Genomic DNA, 16618 nt, shown 5'->3' on the forward strand with positions numbered 1-16618 from the left:
ATATTCATGTTATGCATCGACATTTTTCCGTACTAATATCACGTTCATAAATACGATGTCAATATGTACCGTGGGATGATAAGTAAAGCAGGAAAAATGGGATTTATTATTTTTTAAATCAGTGTTTTGAAATTAGGGCAGGAGGCTGTGGACAGATTTACTACCTTACTATAAATTAATTTGGAAAAACATATAAGGGGTGGAAGATTTTTTTTTTTAAGCAATAACATGCAATAAAACCATCATAGGTTACATTAAATTTTGATTTGTATGTGAACCAGCTAGTTCATCTGAAACATCCAGATCATTGAACCACTGTGGTTCTGCTTCCTCGACAGAGAAGCAGTCAGAGCAGATTTCCCAGAATTGACTCATTATGTACAAAGGTAACTGATCCAAGATTGCGAGTGCAGAGAATTTGTAGAAACAAACCAACAAGCAAGCCGTCTAGACGTCAGGAGCAGGAAAAGCCCTCATTTAGATCCTAAAAGCATGCATCAGAAGTTTATATTTAGTAAATTGTTCAGAACACAGCTCGTGGCTTCCTATCAGTATAAATGAGAGATAACCTTGCAGTATGATAAAGAAACAATTAGATTGTCACGTCTGCTGAAATGCAACCCATGTGACCAAGATAAGTTCCTTGTTTAAATTCCTTGAATTTATCTCCCTTTCTCCACGGACCCTCAGAATCCAGGTTACTTTACCTGAGAGGAAGGGTGGCAGGACGATTCTCATCCTAGTGCTTGAAAACTAGGGTATCTGAGATCCCGCAGTGGACAGCGTCTTTGTGGTTTACCAGGGGAAGTAGCAGAGTGGCTGAGAAAAGTACTTTACCCTTCTACTCAGGTGGCCCTCAGCTCTTTGCAATTCAGAATGGACTGATTTTATAAAAACCGTGTTCTTGTAATAGTTGCTACCTTGACGTACCTGGAGAGGGGAGGTATCATGGGCTTATTAGAGGACATTTACATTTCTTCTCAATTTAAGTCTTTGCCATCTTCTTAATTTGCCGTTGGGAAAGAGTTCAATTTCCTAACTTTATTTTTCTTCAAATTCCTGATAATATTCTATTAATAAAAATAATTTTGGGGTGCCTGGGTGGCTCAGTGGGTTAAAGCCTCTGCCTTCGGCTCAGGTCATGATCTCAGGGTCCTGGGATCGAGTCCCGCATCTGGGCTCTCTGCTCAGCAGGGAGCCTGCGTCCTCCCTCCTCTCTCTCTGCCTGCCTCTCTGCTTACTTGTGATCTCTGTCAAATAAATAAATAAAATCTTTAAAAAAAATAATTTTAAGAGCATTTCAAACTTCCACCTCCAGACCACACACACACACACACACACACACACACACACCCTTCAGAATTCAATTCAATAGCCTGTTTTCCTTGCTCACCGCTTTTTCTAATTTATACCACCTTTCAATATTGAATTCATAGATTAAAGGACAGAAGGTATGCCTTAATAGATCTATTAATTATTTGCTGTTTCATGAGTAATTAGGAGCATTGGTTTTGCTCTTAAAATCATGTGACCCTACATATAATGCAATTATATCAAAGTTCATGAGACAAATTTTCCAAAGACTACAAACTCATTTTACATATCTCAATTTATAAACTGTCATGGTTGAGAGATAAATTTCTCTTAAAATATGGAATTTTCATGGTCACTTTTATTTTTTGCCGTTACTGTTTCCATTTATAGATTGACATTAGGGATCCCCAGCTTACAGTGGGGTGCAGAATTTCCTAGATAAACATCTAGTTTTAACAAGTTCAGACGGAGGGAAAATGGTATTTCAAATTATCTTAATCACATCTTCCTCAAACAGACTTATAAAGTGAGTTCTGTTGCAACCTAAAAAGTCATTTAAGATTGTGTGTGTGTGTGTGTGTGTGTGTGTGTGTGTGTGTGTGTCTAGGGAGAACTTTGAGGTGCTCTTTGGGACATTTCATGGGGCATGAGATTGGGGATTTAGGGGAAAATTGTGTCAGGTTTATGAGTATGTAGATTGGACACGTTTTCAATTTAATTTAAAAAAAAAATTGTCCCCAGAAAGGATAGTCTCTGGCATTTTGGTGTGCTATACTTTCAATACATTATAATGTCTTAATATCAGAAACTATGTTGACTCACAATAGCAAAAGAAAACTTCGAACATCAAGGGTCTTCAAGTAGCGGGAAATCCTAGTCATTGAATGGAGCATACCAATGTAACCTGTGAACTCCGCACGAGAGGGGAATAACTATTCATTACTAAGGAATTCCAAAGACGAAGATTCCTTCTTTTTGGCATGTTTTCTTCCTCCCTCCCCCCTTTCTTTCTTTCCTTCTCTGTCCTTCCCTTCCGTTCTTCCTTCCATCTTTCCTCTTGCTCTATTAGGTTTTTTTTGGATTGATTTGGGACTTTTGATGCCTTATCCTAACAAAAGCCCTTGAGTCTCCAAGTACAATGGGTTCCCTCTTCCGTGTCATGCAACAGTTTTATGTTTTTTTTTTTTTTCTTTTTTCTTTTGGTGTTTCCACAAATTCTCTTTAGAGTTTCATCATCAGGAACAACAGTCCTCCATCTCCTTCAGTCTCTTTCTTATCAAATTAGCTAAATCTGCAGCAAGGTAAGTCTTTTGAAGGTAACACTTTAGTTCTGGTTGCAAAACTCTTCATTTCTTTCATTTTCTAGAGGGTAAACTCTTAAATTCTTAGCATGCTATTTGGGCCTTCGACAGTCCAACCAATCCCTCTTCTTTTTTGCTCCTCTCTGACATTTATTGTTAGCTAGTCAATCTAGATTTGGGGCTCTGACAAGCCCTGCGTTATCTTATTTCCCTTCCTTTCTTCGTACTAACCTCTCCTGCCTAAATGTATTTGCTCTCATTTCAAAAAGTCCTTCTAGGCGCGGATGAGGAGCTCCCTTTTCTATGCAGTTGCCTCAGTTCATTCATGATAAATGTAGTCTCTCTCTCCTGTAAAAGTACATGAGCCACTGTGCTTACCAATGGAACATACCATGCCTTGTTGTACTGTATACAGACATCTTCAATTATTATTTAACTAACTTATGTTTATAGCTTGTTTGCCCAATATGATGGCATCCTTTATTTTTTTAGCTTAATTATCCATTTATGTATGTATGCATTGATTTTTTTTTAAGGAATGATAATGGATTATGAGGAAAAGAAGAAAAGATGAAATTAAGGTAGAGAAAAAGAAAATTAATCATACAGATTTCATGTGTGTTCAGGAGAATTAGGAGATATTTAAGAGCCAATCAAAAGTAGACCTAAATGCTTTTCAAAGCTTACTTGGGTGATGGCAAGGGACAGAAGATGTAGGTATTGCAATATCAGTACTCTGAGGAATTATTCTATTATTTAACCAAATTAGATAAAGAGAGATGAATTAGAAATTATAATAAGCTAAAAATATCTACCAAATAGGAACTGTTCATTAATAAGTGTTTATCTTTCCTAGTACCACTAAATTCCAAGCACAAATGCTATTATGGTAAATTAGGTATGGGAAGAAGTAGCTGTTGGCTTGAATTCTTTTTTTAAAGATTTAATTTATTTATTTGACAGAGAGAGATCACATGTAGGCAGAGAGGCAGGCAGAGAGAGAGGGAAGTAGGCTCCCTGCTAAGCAGATAGCCCGATGTAGGACTTGATCCCAGGACCCTGAGATCATGACCTGAGCTGAAGGCAGTGGCTTAACCCACTGAGCCACCCAGGTGCCCTGGCTTGAATTTTTGAGAAGTTTTGTTGAGGTCTTATATGGGCCTTGAAGGATCACAGAGATTACGAATCATGGAGAGATGGTGTCAAGAAAGTCTTGGAGAGTGGCAGGCAAAAAGTGGAGAATAAAACAGCACAGAACTTCATAGAAATTCTAAGAAATCTCTGTTCTCTTTAAGAAGATCTTAAACTAGAATTTGGTACTTGGCTTATGTCATAACCTGCTCACGATAAGAGGAAATCTTTTAAAATTAAATCTTCTAAGGCTAGCTCTTACAGATGTGGAAAAAAATGTTAACAGAATGATATTTTAAACTTCTTCTTGGTTAAATTTGCCTATTTGTAGCCAATATTGAAAGGAAGAAGGAAAGAAAGACAGTCAGACCTTGAAGAAAGAGAGAGAAATAAATAGAAAGAGATCTTTTCTCATTATGACTTAGGGTAAATGATCTATCTCATTGTTCTCTTTTCCAAAAAGTGGTGACCCAGAAGTATAAAAAGGTACCTCTTAGTGTAACATGTTTTGCAGGATTTTGGCACATGCATAAAATGAAAAAGGAAGTCTGTGGCTTTGTGACTCATGTTTATACCAATCTGGATTTTAATGATACCACATGAATTAATGTAAAAGTGACAAGAGAACTCTACCCATATAAAGATTTCTATCCCAGTCCTCTGGACAGAACTTTCTCCCATTAAATGGACTTACTTTGTTATTAAAACTTTGCATTTTTGAATTAGTTGTTATTATCGACAACCAGGAAATTGAATTCAAAATAACATCACTTTTGAAATAGAAAAACATTTTAACAAGGATCTATACTAGTTTCCACTACGTAATGTCATCTACAAACAGTGGAAAATAGGCTGGGGACTTGAATTTAAATTAACTCTTTTTATATGCAAGTAACTAGTCAAGAGAGACCAATGCCATACAGGCCAGGAGTTATAACAAGGGAAATTATTCTTCTGGAAAATTTAACACCTGGAAAATAGATTCTACTAAATAAAAAATATTTTATAGGAGAAATAAAAGCTTAACCAACATTGTGATGATTCCAATTGGAGAAAAGATAGTATGTTGTCTTTCTACACCTTCTGAGAGCAGGAAATTTCAGAGAATATTTATTGAGAGGGAAAGAACTCAGAACTTTTCACACTAATTAGACACAAACCCAGATTAATATTAAAATATTTCCCCAAAGCAGTCTGTGGTTTGACATACCAATTAAGCTGTAGCTTTTTCCAGATATCCTACCCACATACATTATTGAAAAATTAAACCTAAAACAGGTAAAAATGATTCAAGAATTATTCAATAACCACTATATGCAATGTTGATAAAAACTGTATATTTTCTAAGAATTTCTGTTTCTCAAAATTGTCATATTGTTACATTTCACATTCATTTATAAAATCAGATTTAGTTAGGCAGGAATTTGAGGGTATAAGCATTCACATAAACTTTGTTCATTTAAGTATAAGACCAGGAGCTTCTTAAGAAGGAGCAGTGTCTTCACAAATCGGGGTTAGAAAGTAGGCAACAATGACACCAAGAAATGGAGACTTTAAGGAGCTCAGGTTGAGTTGTTTGTAATGTCTGTGGACAAAGCCTTCATTCTTACCTTTCCACAGATTGGCCGCCTTTGCTTTGCTGATAGTGAATTCCATTGAAATAGTTGTGTCAACCTTGGAAATTTTTCATCTCTCTTCCCAAAGACAGCTCAGGCTGGTGAGAACCATTTAACCACTATTTCAAGCTTTCCAGGGAGAAGATCTTACTGGCTGCTCTCCTTTCAAGGGTTTACCATCCTTCAATCAACTATGTTCAAATTTGGCTGCTGGAGACACGTTCTACTGGATGTTGTAGGCAATAACAAAAAATCATTTTGAGCTAAGTCAACATCACCTGTGGTATCTCTGGGCATTACAAACTGAAAAGAAAAAAAAATAAAAAGACTCAAGCATTTGCCTGACAAAGACCCCACAGTTGGTGGTAAGAGATTAATTTTCATCTAATGAATTAACATTTCTAGTATAAATTTAGCTATAAGATTCCTCTTTCTCAATGAAAGAAATATTCAAAATTAGACCTGACCTGAGATCAATTTTTATTCCCATTTTCTTTTACCCAAAGGGTTGATATTTTGACTTATGATGTGAGATGTCTTAGGATTTTTTTTTCCCCTCTCTTGTCTTACTCCTTTGTGTATATGCGTATGTGCTGTGTGGTTGGGGAGGAGGGACACAGTAGTACCGGATGAAATTTATCACTGAAATAATCTTTATGTGGCATTATTAACATCTGACCTGGTAGGGGTGTTCTTATTACCACTATGTAATTCAATGTCTTTGGATTTTAGTATGAATCTGGACTTTGTATCCTCAAAATGGTATTTCAAAACATAAGTTTGAATAGCTCACTCTTTATTTAAGAGAGAGAGAGATGTTGGCAGCCGTTTAAACTTCCAAATCCTAAAGATGTAACCTTGAAGAAGATCCCTACTGAAAAACACGATTTGCAGGATTTTAGAGCATCTAGTAAATCCTCTCTGCTTCCCCCTCCCCCACTCTCTGCTTTCTAAAGGGAAGCATGATTCCGTATTTCTTTAGCAGTTCTGCTTCTATGGGTATTGTAGTTTTCAGAATGGAAACATAAGAACGGAGATTAAATACAGTTTTTAAATCTCTGGATTGTGAAAGATTATTGCAAATGATTATTCTGTCAAGTAGCAAGTACTTCTGAAAGGACACAGCAGACAGGAGAAGATTCATTTGGAAAGTCATTCATTCACCCTTTCCCCTTGGGTCACAAGGTGTTTAAATAATTTTGTAGAGGAAGTAGGAAACAGCTGTGGTAAAATTGTGGATTTTATGTCTTTCACTCTTGGCTGTGTCGCTGCTAAAATGAAACCATTAATAAGATTGAGACTAGGTGAGGTTAAAATGTGCAAACCTGAGCTCCTTCTTTGGGGGAGGCCTATAATGGGCTGCTTTTCTTTTCCATTGTTCTCACAGAATACTGAGGGTAAATGAGTTAAGCATTTTTTATTTTTTTTTTAAGCTTAATTCTTTGTTGGAGTCATAATTTAACGAAGCAAAGAGAAGAACCTAGTACAAGATCTGGCCAGCAGTTTATTTTCCCCATGCTTATTCTCTTCACTAGGTATAAATTGAAACATTGTAAGATAATTTCAAAGCCTTTAGGCAGACAGGGTACAATAATTTTTTTACACCAAGAGGGGAGATTGTTCTGAATAACGTAATACATCTTAAGGTACTCTAGGGTTTAAGAACAGGACCAAGAAAATCTTATTCTGAAATGCCCTCAAATTGTTCTCTTAAACATCCAGATCTAGAAACTGATATAAAATAGATACACACACAATATATATATATATATATATATATATATATATATATATATATATTCTGTATATCAGTGGAGAAGTTCACAGCATGATAAAATGATTATTAATGTGAGGTTATAAAGAAGTGAGGTTCCAACTTCAAAAGAGCTTAGTTTAGCTGCCTGGAATCTTAAATCTTAAATCTTAACCTAATGGAACAAATATACCAGACAAACTTAAGTACAATTAGGGAGACTGCAAATAACAGCATTTTTAAAATAAATTATTTAAAGACACCATAGACAAAATTCAGACCAATGCAAAAGCTGCAGAGTCATAGCATTTTTGCAGCAATAAGAAATGTAGGGATTAAATCATCTCACCATTGAATATAAGGAAAGCAAAATTCAGAGAAGTTGATTTACTTAAGATCATACAGCTGGAACAGGACAGAGCAAAATTTGTATCCTGTTTCCACTTCAATTCCAGTGTTATTTCTACAAAGTCAGGTTAATCTTTGATGTCTGATACTCTCTCCTATGAGAGAGGTAATAATTCGAGGGGAAAATAAATCATGTCTGTTACTATTAAGATTTAATAGGCGTAGAGAAAGGCTGATTCATTTCTCAAAATTACCATGTAGCTTTGTCAAACTCACAATGTATTTGGGCTTACACACAAAACAAACTGTGTATTAGCACGATCCAGGAAAATGGATATATTCTCCGAATGAGATTGCAACCTTTGTAACAATTCTTTTTGCTTCACTTTCTAATCATGACCAGTACTTAGAATTGAAATACTAATCTAGTAACTAGTTGTGGCTGATTGAGTTTATTCAAAGAAGAAACACTGAGAGTGCTGTAATATGCTGTATAGATATTAATGCTACATGTAATGATATTATAACTGACCAAAAGAAAGATGGAAAAAAAAAAAAAAGAGAGAATTTCTACTAGAATCAGTTGGTTTGGAATTTATCCCACAAAAACTAACGTGCATTTTATCCCCTTCATTCCTTCCTCCTTGTAACACTTAGAAAATACAGCAAAAATATATATATACAATCGTTATCTAAAGAAAGACACTGGGAATACAGCCTAAGAAAACTACCAAAAGTACATTTGCAAACATAAATCAACATAAGGCTTGTAAAAACACAAGAATAGGGCTGCATTCTTGGGCATCAAACCAGAGGGGGTGTTGGTTGCTTTAGAAACCATTTCTCCATTGTGTCTCTTGACTTACTAGTAACCCCAGTTATGCACTTTTTAAACATCAATAACTAAATGCACATGCTAATGTAATTTTTAAACACTGAACATAAAGTCAGGTAGTTGTACATAGCCTACGCTCATGGAAAGCAAAGAGAAGTGGTAGAGTATAGAAAACTAGCATCCATTAAGTACACATTAGAACCAAGGCATGTGGTCTTTACAAAACCCAGCTCAGACTTCTGTTTTACAGAGGAGTCTCAAAAAGTTTGAATGTTTTTTCTGGGGTACATATAGCAAGAAGTAGCACGATTCAAACCAAGGTTCATTCAAGTCCAAAGTACAAGGTCTTTTCACTACAGTGTTGTGAAGTGATACATTTTCTGGATCACTGATCTCTCTCTCTCTCTCTCTTTTATTCTGTGTGTGTGTCTTTTTGTGCAGGCTTGGAATAGTAAAGGGATATGTTGAAAAATAGTTATATACTCTAGATAAATTTATATTTAATAAGATTTCCTTCCCAGAATAATGGGATTAAGAAACCAGCTATCCTCTATTTAACAAAAAGCAACCATAAAACTGGGAAAAACTGTCAAAAACAATCATTTCAGATGGCTAAAACTCTAGAAATCAACCAACATTGAACATCAATGTGAACTGTGTTTATTCACAAATGCTACTAAACTTGGGGTAAGAACAGCATGAGCCTGTGGTATTCTTGTCTAGGACGGATCCCATGACCCGACTCGCTCTGTCCATGATAATCTACCCAGGGAAAGTCAGGCTGTCACCATCACTGCTAGTGAGGACACACAGGATTTAGAACATTATTATCAAAGTGGTATGATGATTAATTTCAGTGTCAACTTGACTGGGTCACAGGATGTCCAGATATTTGGTTAAATATTATTTCTGGGTGTGTCCGTGAGAATGTTTTGGGACAATATTAACATTCGAACCCGTAGACTAAGTAAAGCAGATTGTCCTCCCCAACGTGGGTAGGAAATCTCCCAACCTGTTGAAAGCCTAAATAAAATGGAGGAAGGCAGAAGAAGAGAGAATTCTTTCTCTGCCTTACTGCCTGAGCTGGATGTTGGTTATCTTGGGCTCTCAGACTAGGACTTAACCATTGGCACGCCTGGTTCTCAAGCCTTTGGACCCTGACTGGAACTAACCACTGGCTTTCCTCAGTCTCAGATACTTGACTATGGGACTTCTCAATCTCCATAATCACATGCTTATATATAAAAATGTAAGTATACCCATGCATTTTCATTTATGTGTGTTTATAGGTGTCTTCTATTGGTTCTCTTTCTCTGAAGAACCCTGACTAACACAAGTGGCAATCCTGATAGGAGTAAAAAAAGAGGTCAGGAGCCTCTATTTGCTCAAATTTGCATAGCTAGGGATTAAACAAGAGTTCTAGTAGGTGAGGCACACATGGGGGTTTGATAAGCTTTCTACATGTCTGGGGTTGGCTAGAAAATATGTGTGTGTACAGCAAAGATCAAAACAGACCTAAGCCACCACTCACATATCTCTGGGCTATCATGCCAGGGGTATCTTCTCAAAGGAGATGCCAGGAAGTTCCAAGGAAAGTAAAAAAAAAAAAAAAAAAGGGTGACCTTAAAGCAGCCTAATTGAATATGCTTCCCAACTTACATATGGATCTGTCAACAGAGAGTAGAAGGACATTAAGCTTGATGTGTTTGAGAATAATTAATAATCCTGGACTGAACAGTAAGTTATTCCTAGGAAATATGCCTAGGGAAGCAAACTTGAAGATAAGAACAGACTTGCAAATAAAAATAAAACAAAAAAAACAACCACCCAGCGGAAACATCAATAGCTACACGTTTGGGGGGAGTCATAGGTCATAGATTTAATGAAAAACAAAAACAAAAACAAAAAAACAAAACAAAGCAACAACAACAACAACAATGAAACCAAAGCCAAAACAACTCTCAGGAGGGAAAAGTCAATATTGTCTGAACTATGCACTACTTCACACAAAAAAATATGTGAAGCAACAGGAAAATGTAACTCATACTCAGAGAAAAAGGGCAATCAACAGAAACTGTGTGTGAGTGTCCCCCAACCCCAATTTTGGATTTAGCAAGTAACTTCAAAAGAATCCAAATAGTTAAAGAATACCATATTGAAAGAATAAAAGAAAAGTATAATGACCAATGATGCAATGAACAGAAACTCATATTAAGGAGATGGCGATTGTAGAACAAACACTAAGGGAGATTTTGGATTTAAAAAATAAAGTAATTATTTTTTTTTAAAGATTTTATTTATTTATTTGACAGAGAGAAATCACAAGTAGGTAGAGAGGCAGGCAGAGAGAGAGAGGAGGAAGCAGGCTCCCTGCCGAGCAGAGAGCCCGATGCGGGACTCGATCCCAGGACCCTGAGATCATGACCTGAGCCGAAGGCAGCGGCTTAACCACTGAGCCACCCAGGCGCCCTAAAAAATAAAGTAATTAAAGTGAGAAGTTCACCTGACAGTTACAACAGAAGAGACATGTGGGCAGGGGGAAAAAAAAAATCTATAAAGTTGAAAATAGATCAATGGGAAAATGAATAGAACTTCAGAGACCTACGAAGCACTATCAAGCACACATGTGTGTGTAATGAGTGTCCCACAAGGAGAGAAGAGAGCGAAAGGGAAGAACTATTTGGAGAAATAATGGCCCCAAATTTCCCAAATTTAATGAAAGCCAGTAATCTATAGATCTAAGAAGCTCAATACAACCAAGCTTCTTTTTCTTTCTTTTTTTAAATTGAAATTCCAAATTCTTATAAGCAATAGTTAAATAAGTCATTCAGGCATATACACCCAGCTTGTAATTGCTTATAAAATATGTATGTGGATATGTTGAATTGGATACTTAAAGTAAAAGAAATAGCTATTGGAGAAGCGGGATCATGGTACACGTATTTGACTGTCCGTCTTCACTGGGCATCACCAACAGCTCCTTCTAAGGTTTCCCTGTAAGTGCAGAGGAGGAACCGAGGGCTACATTTTTTAGAATGTGCTCATGTATCTGATTCAGGGTTAAAGTGTAAAAAGGCAGTCATTGGAGACCAACGGGGAAGTCTGGAGAGAAAGATGGAATGTTCCAAGCAGAATGTGTGTTCCCTGAACTTGTGATAATTACCCACATTGGAATTTCAGATTGATATAAATCATTAGGAGATTCCCAGGGTTTGGTTTTTTTTTTTTTTTTTTTTTTTTTTTTTTTTATTCCCAAGGGCTTTTGAGACCTTCAGACACTCCAGGCAAGATCCTGAGAATCCTGTTCTGGGGCTGAATCGTCTCTTTGGGTACTGATTTCCCTGACATTAACTTCTTTCCCCCTTCACTAGTGATATAAACTCATAATCCCAAATACTTAAGCCATCCATAATTTGAGAAAAATATATTGGTGCTTCTATATTAACATGGTGTTGAGTTTTACATTCTATGTTCAAGTTGTTAGAATACCTTCATCACAATTTGGAGAATAACTTCTACCTGACCCTCCAAATGACTGCTGATTCCTCTTTCTAGCTCACTGGGCAAATTTTGCTCAGAGGAGTTTCTTCAATTATTTAAATTAAGTTAACATACAGTGTATTATTAATTTCAGGGGTAGAATTTAGTGATTCATTGTCGCTCTCGCCAGCAAGAACGACTCGGAGACTCACGTAGCGGTGAACCTTTTTTATTAATAGCTTTTTTCTTCCTCCTCTAACCCCGGGGCGCATGGGTTTTTATGCAGGCAGTGTTAACCAATCAGAATGCAGTGCTCATGCACCTCCCGCGTGAGTGGACCTAAATGAACAGCCAATCATATTCAGTCCTTACAGCTCTTATAGTAGGCCTCCTGTACTGGCTCCCAACAATTCATCAGTTGCGTGGACCGCCCAGTGCTCATTCTATCATGTGCCCTCCTTAATGCCCATCCCCCAGTCAGCCCATCCCCTCCCCCAGCTCCCCGCCAGCAACCCTCAGTTTATTTCCTAGAGTTCAGTCCCTCTCTGTTTTCATCTGAATCCTTCCTTCCCTTCCTCTATGTCGATCTGCTTTGTTTCTTAAATTCCACTTATGAGTGAAATCATATGGTATTCGTCTTTCTCTGACTTATTTGGCTTAGCGTAGTACTCTCTAGTTCCATCCACGTCATTGCAAGTAGCAAGATTTTGTTCCTTTTGATGGTTGAGTAATATTCCATTAGATGATAGATAGATAGATAGATAGATAGATAGATAGATAAATAGATATCATTTCTTTATCAATTCATCTGTCATTGGGTTCTGGACTCTTTCCATATTGCAGACATTGTAGACATTGCTGCTATGAACAATTGGGGCACATGTGCCCCTTTAAATCAGTACTTTTGTATCCTTTGGGTAAATACCTAGTAGTGCAATTGCTGGGTTATAGGGTAGCTCTATTTGTAACTTTTTGAGGAACCTCTGTTCTGTTTTCTAGCATAGCTGTACCAGTTTGCATTCTCACCAACAGTGTAAGAGGGTTCCCCTTTTCTCTGCATCCTCACCAACATCTGTTGTTTCCTGAATTGTTAATTTGAGCCATTTGGTCAGAGGAGTTTTTTTGTTTGTTTGTTTGTTTGTTTTGTTTTGTTTTTAAAGCCGTGAATTGACCCAGAGTTGTTAATTTTGGAGATGGCTGGGCTTGAATTGACCCAGAGTTGTTAATTTTGGACATGGCTGAACTGGATAACAGCAGCAGAAAATGAAAAGATCTGAGTTCCATAAATGGTGACAGATTTCACAGCAAAACCTATAGTGAGCATTAAAGTTTGCTTCCTGGAGTATTTAAAAGTACTTTTGAATCTCTAATACCCTCAATCTACAATCTGTTTTTCCCTGCTAAATCTCTGTTAGAATGCAAATGAGGGAAAGGCAGAAAATAACCACATCTGTGACTGAACAGATAGATAGATAGATAGATAGATAAACAACAGCCAGAATAAAGCCTTCAAAAGCATAACCAGCACATTGCCTGGTTACCTTAAGAGAAATGTCACTATTGCATTTTGTTGTTTAATGCTTTTGAATTATTAATGATTTCTAACAATTCCTTAACCGTAAAGACTAGTCCTTTATCTTTTCAACACAATATGGCACAGATTGAGGACATGAAAGGGATTTTTAATGGACTCCAGGACAATGAAGAAGGATAAATTTGTTTAAAGCACTTGGATTTAGAGAAACAGGTCATTTTCTCTTAAGAGCTTTATTGACAGGAAAGCCAACATTCTCTTGTAGTGCTACTTTGGATGAGCATATTTTGAAAGTGTTTTTCTCCCTCCTTTTAAATAGAATTTATTTTCTGGAGCAATTTTCGGTTCACAGCAAAATTGAATGAAAAGGGAATGTCCTACAACATCCTCCAATATCTATAACCCACCCCACCCCCAAAATGGACCCGACATTCCTGTATCTTTATCACTCCAATTCCATAGTTTATATTAAGGTTCAATCTTGGTGAACATCTGTTCACCCAAAACGGTACATTTTATGGGTTTTATTTTTTAGCAAATGTAAATGTCACATATCCACCATTATAGGATCATACAGAATAGTTTCACTGTCCTTAAAATCTTCTGTGCTTAGTGTTCACCCCTACCATCCTCATCTCTCCCCAGTAGCCCTGATCGTTTTACTGTCTCCGTAATTTTGGATTCCACAGCTGGAATCACACAGTAATTAGTAATGTGCCCTTAAGATTCCTCCATGTCTTTTTCGGGTCCTAGAGCTCTTCGCTTTGGTTTTGCTGTTGTTTTTTAAGTGCTGAATAATATTCCATTGTTTGGATGGACCGAAATTTATTCATTCATTCACGTCCTGCAGGACATCTTGGTTGTGTCCAAGCTTTGGCAATTAAGAATAAATCTGCTTATAAACCATCTGTGTGCAGGTTTTTGTGTGGATGTGTTTTCAACTCCTTTGCATAAATACCAAGCAATGTGATTGCTGGATTGTTTGCTATGAGTATGTTTAGTTTTGTGAGACTGTCTGTCTTCCAAAGTGGCTCTACCATTTCCCTTCTCACCAGCCATAAATGAGATGCTTGCTGCTATATATCCTCACCAGTATTTGGTTTTGCTAGTGTTCTGGAACTTGGCTGTTCTAAGAGGTGTGTGTAGTGGTATCTCAGAGCTGTTTTAATTTGCATTTCCCTAGTGACATACGACGCAGAGGATATTTTCGTATGCATATTTGCCAAGTGCGTATCTTCTTTAATGAGGTGGTTGTTCAGATCTTTTGCCCATTCTTTAACTGAATTATTTTCTTTTTCAGAATTCCTTTTATATTTCGAAGTGAATGTTTTTGACATAATTCCCAAAGATGTGATCTATGGCATAAGAAAATGCAGAAGGGTCATTGATAATGATTTTGGTGTGGTTCCCCACAAATACAAATACATGAGGTATTAATTCCTTCCAGAGGGAGAAGTACCACTATGCTAATGACATTGGCTTTTCCAAATGAAATATTATTGGAATAGGAGAAGTTGGGAAATGATCATTATGTAGGTTTAAATACACACGAAGCATGAAAAACGAATCTTAAAAGCTGCCAAAGTCTGTCACTTTTCTAACAGAGAATATGTTCAATTATAGAATCACTCTGTTCTCAACCATAGTTATATAAAACCAATAGATGATTATAGATAAGTAGGTAGAGTACTATAGGAAAGACTTCCTTCCCCCAGGAATTCAGAAATCCCAGTTATGGTGGTTTTGTTCTATGGAATTTGAAACCAGTTTGCTTTGTATCCTTGGTGATGGCTGACTGAAAGCCTTAAATTCTCAAATTCTTACATGAGGAACAGCAGCTTCAACCAAAAAGAAACTACTTCCACAAACGATTTAAGAAAAAAAAAAAATAATGATAAGCGGAACAATGGTTGTTCTGACTTGGTCCACAGTTCACTTAAGGTCTCTGGGTCTTATCTTCTGGATCATAAATAACTCATGCTTCAAACTGTAGGAAAGTCGTATTAACTCAATACCAGTTAAAAACAAGAAAGGGGACTAGAAGAAAATCTATTTAAGTTCTTTCCGTAAAAAAAAGAAAAATGCTTAAAAAACATACTACAGTGTATATACCAGAAAATACACTAAAATATATTAAAGATATACTAAAATATACTAAAGATATCAGAAACTAGCATTAGGAACATTTAAAACCAGGCATTTTGACCACTTCCTCCAGAAATAGCACGGCCATGCATTTTGGAGGTCCTTTAATAAGTATTAAAGGGCTTTGCAAGAATTGCAAGAATAAGAATTACTTGTGTTCGGAGAATTGTATCAGGTATGAACAGATAGAATGTTACCTCCTAAGCTCTAAATGATGTCAGTCATCCCCAGGCTGGTGCAAATTAACGAAATTAGTGTATGTATATTTCTGGCACAGGGAAAATTAGTAAAGCCTTTTTTTTTTTTTTTCCTTGTAGGCCCCATTTCCTAAGGCAGGGCTTGAACTCATCATGACCCTGTGACCACCTACTGAGTCAGCTAGGCTTACTGGTTTGGCCCAGTAAGAGAGCTACTAATTGCAGAGAAGTGAGATGGGGAAATCAGAGGGGGAGTCCAACCATGAGAGACTGTGGACTCTGAGGAACTAACTGAGGGTTTTGGAGGGAAGGGGGGTAGGAGGTTGGGTGAGCCTGGTGGTGGGTATTGTGGAAGGCATGTATTGCCTGGAGCACTGGGTGTGGTGCATAAACACTGAATTCTGGAACACTAAAAAGAAATTTAAAAAAATAAAAATTTAAAAACAAACAAACAAACAAACAGGGTTATGGTAATTCAAAATTAGCTTGGTATTGTCACTTTAGATTTGGCCATAAAGACTGGGGTTTTCTCACTGGCACCAGGGTGACTCAGTCAGTTAAGCTTCTGACTTTGCTTCAGGTCATGTTCTCAGGGTACCGGGATCAGGCCCGCATTGAGCCCCGCACAGGGCTCCATGCTCAGTGAGAGTCTGCTTGTTCCTTTCTCTCAGCCTCTCCTTCTGCTCACACTCTCAAATAAATAAATAAAATCTTAAAAAGAAATAACCCTGAGGTTTTCTGTGGCAAAGCTGAGATCTAGAAAGAAGCACATGGCTACTCAAGACACAGAAATCTTCATTTATTAAGCTCGAAAAGGAAAAGAAAATTTCTCACCATTGGATTTTGACAAGGATAGAATACGTCCTAGAATTTTCAAGGTGGAGCCGAAAATCTTGTTTTCTCAATATTTTCTCTTCTTTCTTTCCTTTTTTTTGGGGGGGGGGGTGTGGAGAGGGTGGGTGGC

Source organism: Mustela lutreola, chromosome 15 (assembly GCF_030435805.1).
Source record: "Mustela lutreola isolate mMusLut2 chromosome 15, mMusLut2.pri, whole genome shotgun sequence".
Lineage (NCBI taxonomy): Eukaryota > Metazoa > Chordata > Mammalia > Carnivora > Mustelidae > Mustela > Mustela lutreola.